Here is a 9,123-nt window from a genome sequence, read left to right as displayed (position 1 = left end):
GGTTCAGCGTTTCCCGCAACAGAAGGCTGCGCCCCAGGAGAGCAGCGGTCAGGTCTGCTGGTGTGAGCGGCGGGGATTCGGGCTGCTGCAACTCTCAGACAACGGTAGCGTCCCAGGGAAGACAAACAGAAGAGAAACTCTCCTTGCAAACGAACATTAAATCACAGCGGCCGCTAGCAAGCGACAAGCCTGACTGCTAAGAAACTAGTTCTTGGAGACTAGCCCCCTTCCTACTCTGAACGAATCTGTATATGTGCAGAAAGGACAGGGAAGGGGAAACGAGGAGGGAGCCGAACCGGGGTGGGTGGGGGCTCCCCTCTGCCCTGTATAACTGCAGGAAGAGCTGAGAGCTGATCTTCCTTCCCGCAGCCTTCAAGAGTCTGCAGTTGGGTTCCTTTGCTCCCTGCCGAAAGGGGAGCATTCCCACCCACCCTGAAATCCCTGGCTGCAGCTTTGAATAGCTTCCTTATAGACTTCCATGATTTTAAGTGGATTGGCTGGCATCCTTTGACAGCAGATTCTGTTTGGTAGGGAAGTAGATAGTGACAGCTAGATTCTGTCAGAGAGGGAGTACAGGTAGAAACTGTAGGGCATCACATGTGTGTCTTCTGGGGTACAGGAAATACAGTTATCTAACTCCACCTTAGGAATGTTTTCTGGCTGCTTACAGAATGTTTTGTGTGTGAAAGTGGACTGCGTCTTCAGTGGTGGTGGTTGAACCCTGTTAACATTTAGAGGCAGTTCAGCTACCCCTGTGATGTCCGTTTCAGCAGGAAAGGCCAGCAGCTGTGTGGAAGATTGTGGCTGTAGCAGAGCTCGGTTGAGCACTCTCCTAGTCTGGGCTTGCCTGTTTGCATTGATATCTGTGTCTCCCAGGCTTGGAGGCAAAGTCTGCAGATAATATGTTCTCCCACTAGTTAGGAAGCCCTGTCCCAGTTCCCTTGGGTTCCGTGGACTGAGCACCAGGCAAAAGGCCCATCCATTTTTTGTATTACACATAATGCAGCTGATACTTTATTCTCTTACCCGCAATACCTTTTTTTTTTTAAAGTCACAGGGATGGTCCTGTCAGCCACTCCCACAGTTACGTGTGTGAGTGTTCTGGGAGCACCTAATCCTATGGCACTGGTGACTTTGAGAAGCACTACTTGTGATTAATGCTTGCATGGGAGACTGCTGTGTAAGCCACTCTAAAATTCCTAAAGGGAGAACAGCTTAGAAATTCTAAAAAGAAGTTTAGGCACGCATGTGTGCTTTCCCAAATGTGCATCCCAATGCAGATGGTCTGTCCACAGTCTGTTGCTTTTCAATATAATGTGCTGATGTGCATTCAGCTGCACACTCCACTGAAAGCAATGTGGTGTGGATAGGCCATCTGCACTGGGGGTGCCCATCCCCCTTCCACTGGGTTTGATTCCCTGAGGGGGTGGGAGTGAGGCTGGGAGGCTGCTCACCTAACAGTGTGCATCCTCTATGGGCAGTGATGAGGCATGGGGGGGGGTCTGTTGGCTCTGTGCAGCTGGAATACCCAGCGAGGCCATGTTGACATTGGCCAATACAGTTTCCCCCTCCCCCAGCCTTTCAGCATGCAAAGAACAGCCCCCCTTGTCCATTGCCTAAGTCAGTTAAGTGTGTGCGAATCTCTGCGCTAGCAGACGGACTGTACCACAGGGCCTAGGCTTTTCTGAAGTTGGGTCTGCTAAGCTTGCTGCTTTGGTGAGATGGGGACAGAATCCAGTTGAGGCAGTGATTGTCTGTGGTTTAGGAGGTCACAGGTCTAGTCGCAGAGACTTCTTTGTCTCCTTTCAGGAACCGTGTGCACATGAATGAATGCAGAGTGCATTTTGACATGTCACTTTGGAATTTCTGATTGTACAACATGCTAGATAACATTCTCCTGGATACATGGATGGACTCATGGGGTAGGAGCACCGCTGATGCTTTCTTTGTAGGGAATTTGATGCTTTTAAGCCTGAGCGGGCATCACCTCAGCCAGGACCATGGGGGTTGCAGCCATCTTTCTCAAAAGCTGTTTTATATCAGATGGTCTGATTCAAGAGCATTGGAAAACCACCTTCTTAGGTCTACAGGGATTCAGACTTCTCTGTCCAGTGTAGCCACTAATCTGTTTTCCAAATTTGAGCAAATCCCTCCTCCTTTCTCCATAATGGTCTAAAATATACAGTCTGTCAACAGAGCTGGAAAAAAGATCAGGATGTTAGATTGTCACTAGGTGCCTGTCACTCAATGATAAATGTATCTTTTTTTCCAGCTGCCATACAGTGAAATCAGTAGAGTGCAACATTATAACTAGATTTTGAAAGAAATCTTCCAGTGTTTGGCAGGATATGGCATAGCTGCCTACTGTGCAGTAAAAAGCTTCAATCTACTTACCTACCTTGCAGTCACCAAACAATTAAGAGAGAGTGATGATGGTGGTTTCTCAGAAATCCATGTGCCTATGAGTTTTGCACCATCAGCTCAGCCACAATCCTAGAAATCAAATGAGTTTTGCTAGATTTCTCACCCCCAATGGATGGTGCAAGTTTTGAGCTTTGATTTTTTGTAGAAACAATATTGTGGGCAGTACTGGTGTCCCACTTTTACTTTTAAAAGAGGGTGTTTCTTAAGGAGCCAGGTTTCTCTTTAAGAGCAGAGAAGCTGTGAGCAAAGAAGTGAGGTTGGACATTTTCTGTTGAAACAGAGGAAATGCTGTGGATTCTCTCATTCTGAGTTGAGTAAAGAAATAAAGGAGGATTCTTAGGGAAGAGTTGTATGCAGTGCCTGCCATCTTCATTCTCCAAGAAGCTCAGCACATATGGATATACAGACAACCACCCTGTAAAGTAGATTTGGCTGAGAGTGCATGTCCCCCAGCTTGCTTCATGGCCAGTGTGAGGATTTGAACCCAGGTCTTTCAGTCTCTAATCTCTATACAGGGCCTCTTACTGTGAACTGAAAGGGAGAGGATGAACTGGTGGAATATGGTTTGATGTGATCAGGATAGGTGGGAGTAAGAAGGAGAGAGAAATGAGGATAATTAGTGATAAATTGATGGAAGGAAAAGGAAAGCTAAGAGGAAGCGAGGCCCATGCAAAAATGAATGTGTGGCTGTCTAAGCAACAAGGAAATGTGAAGATAAGACAGGTGTAGTCAATATTCTGTAAGCTATATTTCTAAGCCGTATTTAAGCAGTTGTGATCATATCAAATCAGTGAGTGGCATATGGGACTTCTGTCTTGATAGCAGGCATCATAAGTAGCCAAAGCTCAAGCATTGTCTTTTTTTTTTGGCATTTAAGGTATATCAGCCCTGTGCCCCAAAATCTAAGTTCTCAGGTCCCTGCCACACGGCAGAAAAAAACCCGGGCAAAGTGCGGCTAATCAGAGCCGCACCAAAATAGAGATGCCGTGGCGGGATCCCACGGATCCCCTGAGCCACGGCGCATGTCTGAGCATGCGCAGTTCGGCCAGGAGCCAGGGATGCGCTGGCGGAAGGACGTGCCGGCGATCCCACGGCCGGCCTTGATGCGGACTTGCCGGAAGAACCACCTCGGTAGGTGGTTTATTTTTGCCGCGGCGTTTTGGGCGGAAGGGCCGGATCGGGGACGGGTGCGCAACGCTTCCCAGATGTTGCAGTGGGATCGCATCCGTTTGCTCCGCCCCCAATCCGTCCCTCTCCCGGCCCAAAACCTCTCGTGTGACCGGGGCCTCAGGTAGATTAGAAAAAGGATGGACCTGCTTGTGCTTTTACTTGGTGAGAGCTTGCTTGTTCCATCACAGCTTCAGGATTTTTTAAGAACACCCTTTTTTCTGTTGACTCAAATGAGATGGAAGAACTTTCTTTTTGTATCTGCAGAAGACATGTGACCTGGAAGAACTAATGTGTCATCTAGATTTGTGTAGCAATCTAAAGCTGAGGGAATCTTTCTGTTGCAGTGAGCACAGCAGGTGACTTTGTAACCCATTTTCACCAGGTGCACTCCTATTGTGATGCAGCCAGTTCTGTTCATGCAGGGAACCCAGTGCTTGTTAATTGCCCCTGAGATGGGCAGTCTCATAAAACCCTTTGCCACCTTTTGCTGATTTAGCTGTTGCTGACTTTTTGGTTTCCAGCATTGCTCAAACCCCCCCCCCCCCACTGCATTGTTAAGTCTGGGAGTTTCCTGGCACTAGATGAGATGAAGGGGAGACACAGCAGCAGCTCTGACCCTCAGGATGCCAGACAGACTTCAGTTAGACTAGTTCTCCCTAGTCAAAGGGAGTTGTGATATACAGAGAAAAGGGAATTGGAGAAGGAGCAAGTCCAATGCACAGGGGGATGGGAAAAGATGTGGATGGGTTTTTTTTTTTTTTCCACAGGGGAATCCACTACTGCCTATGGGAACTACATTGCTGAGTGCCTCTTAAACACATGGCATTAGTACCCATGGAGTTTTTCTTGCATTTCCCTGCCTTACAGGGGTCCACAACATTCCTGTGGTTTATGGGCTGTGCTCCCATGATACAACACTTATTTACCTTGACTTCCAGAAAGCTTTTGATAAAGTTCCTCATCAAAGGCTCCTAAGTAAGCTCAAAAATCATGGGATAGAAGGACAAGTCCTTTTATTGATCAAAAACTGGCTAGTTCATAGAAAACAGAGAGTGAGTGTAGGTGGGCAATTTTCTCAGTGGAGGGTGGTAAGCAGTGGGGTACCACAGGGATCAGTACTTGGTCCACTGCTTTTTAACTTGTTCATTAATGATTTGGAGATGGGAGTAAGCAGTGAAGTGGCTAAATTTGCGGATGATACAAAGTTGTTCAGGGTGGTGAAAACCAGTGAGGATTGTGAGGCACTCCAAGGGGATCTGTCAAGGATGGGCGAGTGGGCGTCAACATGGCAAATGGGGTTCAATGTGGCCAAGTGCAAGGTGATGCACATTGGAGCCAAAAATCCTAAATATAAATACACATTGATGGGGTCTGAACTGGCAGAGACTGATCAAGAGAGAGAGCTTGGAGTTGTAGTGGATAACTCACTGAAAATGTCGAGACAGTGTGTGACTGCAATAAAGAAGGCCAATGCTATGCTGGGGATTATTAGGAAGGGTATTGAAAACAGATCAGCCAATATAATAATGCCCCTATATAAATCAATGGTGAGACCTCATTTGGAATACTGTGTGCAGTTCTGGGCACCACACCTTAAAAAGGATATTATAGCTTTGGAAAAAGTGCAGAAAAGGGCAACTCGAATGATAAAAGGGTTGGAACACTTTCCCTATGAGGAAAGGTTAAAGCGCTTAGGGCTCTTTAGCTTGGAGAAAAGACGACTGAGGGGTGACATGATCGAGGTTTATAAGATTATGCATGGGAAAGAGCAGGTAAAGAAAGAGGTACTTTTCTCCCTTTCTCACAATACAAGAACTCGAGGGCACTCCATGAAACTGCAGAGCGGTCGGGTTAGAACGGATAAAAGGAAGTACTTCTTCACCCAAAGAGTGATTAACACATGGAATTCACTGCCACAGGAAGTGGTGGGTGCTACAAGCATGGACGGCTTCAAAAGGGAATTAGATAAGCATATGGAGCAGAGGTCCATCAGTGGCTATTAGCCACAAGGTATAGCTAGGGGCTCTGGGGCAAGTGATGCTCTGTCTTGGTGCTTGAGGGGCGGTCAACAGGGGGAGGGCTTCTAATGTCCTGGCCCCACTGCTGGACCTCCTGATGGCACTGGTATTTCTGGCCACTGTGTGACACAGAGTGTTGGACTGGATGGGCCTTTGGCCTGATCCAACATTGGCGTCTCTTATGTTCTTATGTTCTTATGTAGACTGCAATCTTAAGAACACTTTTCTGTGAGGAAGCTCCATTGACATATGGATCTGCGTGGAACTGCTCCCTTAGGCATTCAGTGTGGCAAGGGACTGGTCATCTGGAAGAATGCAGCATGAATCCTGATGGGATGTTGCTCTTGGTTCTGTCCTGTCTTCCTATTAGGGGTCCAGTTCCCCTCATGGGGGTGGGGGATCCCCTGCCTGCAGCTTCCCTTGCCTGCCAGCAGGAAAAGAAAAAGGAAAGAAAGTTGCATATGGCTCCGTGTTACTTCTTGACAAAACAAAACAAAAATGGAAGTGACACCGAGTAGCTGTAGAAATCGTTGGAAACTCTGTAATGTGATCTTCCATGACAAGTGACCCTGAGCCAGTTATCACCATCTCTTCCAAATGTGTCTTCAGGGTTTATTTATTCCTGCATGCAAAGCACCCTGCCTTAAGTGATGGGAGGGGTTAAAACAGATAACCTTCATTTGGTCTGAGGGTTTGTGTTTTTTTTTTGCTATAAACCACCTAGCGACTGAGTGGAAAGGTGGGATTCAAATGTTTTAAATAAATGGACCTTCTATTTATGATTCTATGATCAGCTACGGCTTTTTAGCCAGTTTATATTAGGGGTGTTTCATTAGTTCTTCTCTCTGTCCCAATTCTTTTTAAAGTGATTTTGTTGCCAGCAGTGTCAATGCATACATTATTCTATTCCTCACTCTCTTCCCCCCTTCCCCCCTTCCCCCCTTCAGTGGGGGGAAGTCATCCAGGAAGTGCTCCCTCGGATAGGGCTATGCAAATTTCTTTTGTTGTATGGCTGCCATTGGAGAGACCTAGGCTGACCTCTCTAGCATTTTCCCTTGTCTCTCACAATCCGTAATGATAGTTCCCGCCCCCCCCCCCCGCTTCATGCCAAGGGCTCAGGGAGGCAAAAGATGGCTGGCCGAAATCTGAAGGGCAAGTTCAAAAGGAAAGGGAAGTGAAGCCAGTCAGGCTGGCTTCAGTTTTCACAAGGTGCATGTATAAAAGCTGAATGAAGTGTTCCATCACAGGGGAAGTATGTGTGCACATGGTGGTTATTCAACATCTGGAACAGATATTTTGTGTGTGTCATTTCATGCCAGCTTTGCCTCTACTGGTGATCTGCAAATGTTGAGCTTCCCAACAATATAGGAACCAATTTTGTCTACGTAGGCAAAATGTAGGGTGTGTCTGCACAGGAGGTTGAGTTTCTTTACAGAGTATGATGTAAAGAGTGAAGGAATCCGCTACTAGAGAGTTAGTATGGTGCAGTAGTTAGAGCTGTGGACTAAGAACTGGGAGGCCTTCATCTGAATCTTCATTCTTCTAGGCAGCTTGCTAGATAACCTTGTGCCAGTCACATGCTTTTAGCCCAGCCTGCCTCATAGGGTTGCTGTGAGGAGAAAATGGAAGAGAGGAGACTGATGCAAGCCTCTTTGGGTCCCCATTGGGACAAAAGTGGGGTATCTGATATATATAATTGCCCTAACATGTTGGCATTTTCCAGCTCTCCCATCGGCTGTGCTGTGCGCTTCATCAGTCATTGGCCCATCAACTGCCAATCAAGAGTACTCACATGTCATGGCTGGATGCTGGGTCGGCTCCTCTTCCCTGTCCACTGCCGCCTCAGCCACTGTTCCTGCCAAAATAAACCGCCAAAACGGCTGTCTCTCCTGACAAAGACACTTCTCCTGCTTGGCTCCTGTGGGACTAACTTTTTCCTCAGTGGCTGTTGCTAGGTAACCAAGCTTGGTTCTATCAGTAAAAAGGCAAAGGCAGGAGGCCTTTTCGAGGCCTTTGTGGGGAACTCATTGGGGCCCGTCCTGACTAGGGTTGCAAGCTCCAGGTTGGGAAATTCCTGGAGATTTTGTGGTGGAGTCTATGGAAGCCAGGGGAGAAGCCTCAGCTGAATAGATTGCCATAGACTCCACCCTCCAAAGCAGTTATTTTCTCCTGGGAACCATTGCTGCCATTCTCCAGGTGAGGGCTGCAGATCACTCAGAATTACAACTGCTCTCTAGATGTCAGAGCTCAGTTTCCCTGGAGAAAACAGCTGCTTTGCAGGGTCGGCTCTGTGTCATTATACCTGCTGAGATAGCTTCCCTCCTGCTTGGATCCCCAATGCAGAGAAAGACTGTACTTTTCCTAGGTAGAGGCTTCAGGTAGTGAGGGGGGGGGAGATGGAAAGCTGAAGGGCAGATAAAGGTAGGTTGATGGGTGGCTGGGAAGGCGATAAGGTTGCCAACTCTAGATTGGGAAATTCCTGGAAATCTGAGGGGTGGAGCCTGGAGAGGGTGGGGTTTGTGAAGGGGTGGACCTCAGACAGGTACAATGCCATAGACTCTATCCTCAAAACCAGCCATTTCCTCCTGGGAAACCATTGTTGCCAATCTCCAGGTGAGGACTGGAGATCACTCAGAATTACAACTGCTCCCCAGATGGCAGAGATCAGTTCCCCTGGAGAAAATGGTGGACTCTGTGTCATTATACCTTGCTGAGGGTGTCATATCCTGCTGAGGTGCTCCCCCCATGGCAGCTAGTGTGACATAGCAGTTAATGCTTCAGAGCAGTGTGTGCCAGACCCAGGTTCTTCCTGTGGAAGGGGGAGAGGAGAATGATGTGAGCTGCTTGGTCCCCATTGTGGAGAAAGACTGTTCTTTTCCTAGGTAGAGGCTCCAGGTTGGGGGGGGGGCGAGATGGAAAGCTGAAGTCAGAGGGGCAGATAAAGGTGATCCAATGGTTGGCTGGGAAGGAGATAGGGTTGCCACATCCAGGTTGGGAAATTCCTGGTGATTTGAGGGGTGGAGCCTGGAGAGGGTGGGGTTTGAGGGGGGTCCTCAGATACAATGCCATAGACTCCACCCTCCAAACAAGCCATTTCCTCCTAGGGAACCATTGTTGCCAATCTTCAGGGGAGAGCTGGCGATCACTCAGAATTACACCTGCTCTTCAGATGGCAGAGATCAGTTCCCCTGGAGAAAATGGTAAACTCTGTGTCATTATACCTTGCTGAGGTCACCACAGCAAATTGATGCTGAGTGCCCAAGGCCAGGGCACCTGCCCAGAGCCTCTTTCTAGAGCTCGTTGTATTTACTTCCACAATGGGCCTTATTCCTAGTAGATTAATAAATACATTCTCTAAAGCCAAATACTGAATGTTGGTTGGCTCAGTTTTATGCTTCAGAGTAGGTTTTTAAACTGATGCCAATGTTGTATAGTTTCATCTTTTGTTAGCTGTGTTCGAGCATTTTGGTTATTGATTCATTAAAGAAATGAATAAATAAAATAGAACTAA

General features: G+C 47.5%; 1 protein-coding gene across 1 annotated transcript in view; it reads left to right on the top strand.

The window, feature by feature from the left end:
- Positions 1-9,123, top strand: part of LOC107108153 (protein FAM19A2-like) — a 147,885-nt gene that overhangs the window by 546 nt on the left and 138,216 nt on the right. The gene's annotated exons all lie outside the window — the stretch shown is intronic.

This window comes from Gekko japonicus, unplaced genomic scaffold (genome assembly GCF_001447785.1).
Source record: "Gekko japonicus isolate JY-2015 unplaced genomic scaffold, Gekko_japonicus_V1.1 scaffold1312, whole genome shotgun sequence".
NCBI classification, from domain to species: domain Eukaryota; kingdom Metazoa; phylum Chordata; class Lepidosauria; order Squamata; family Gekkonidae; genus Gekko; species Gekko japonicus.
Note: the sequence above shows the minus strand (reverse complement) of the source record. Positions and strands in the feature narration are given on the sequence as shown.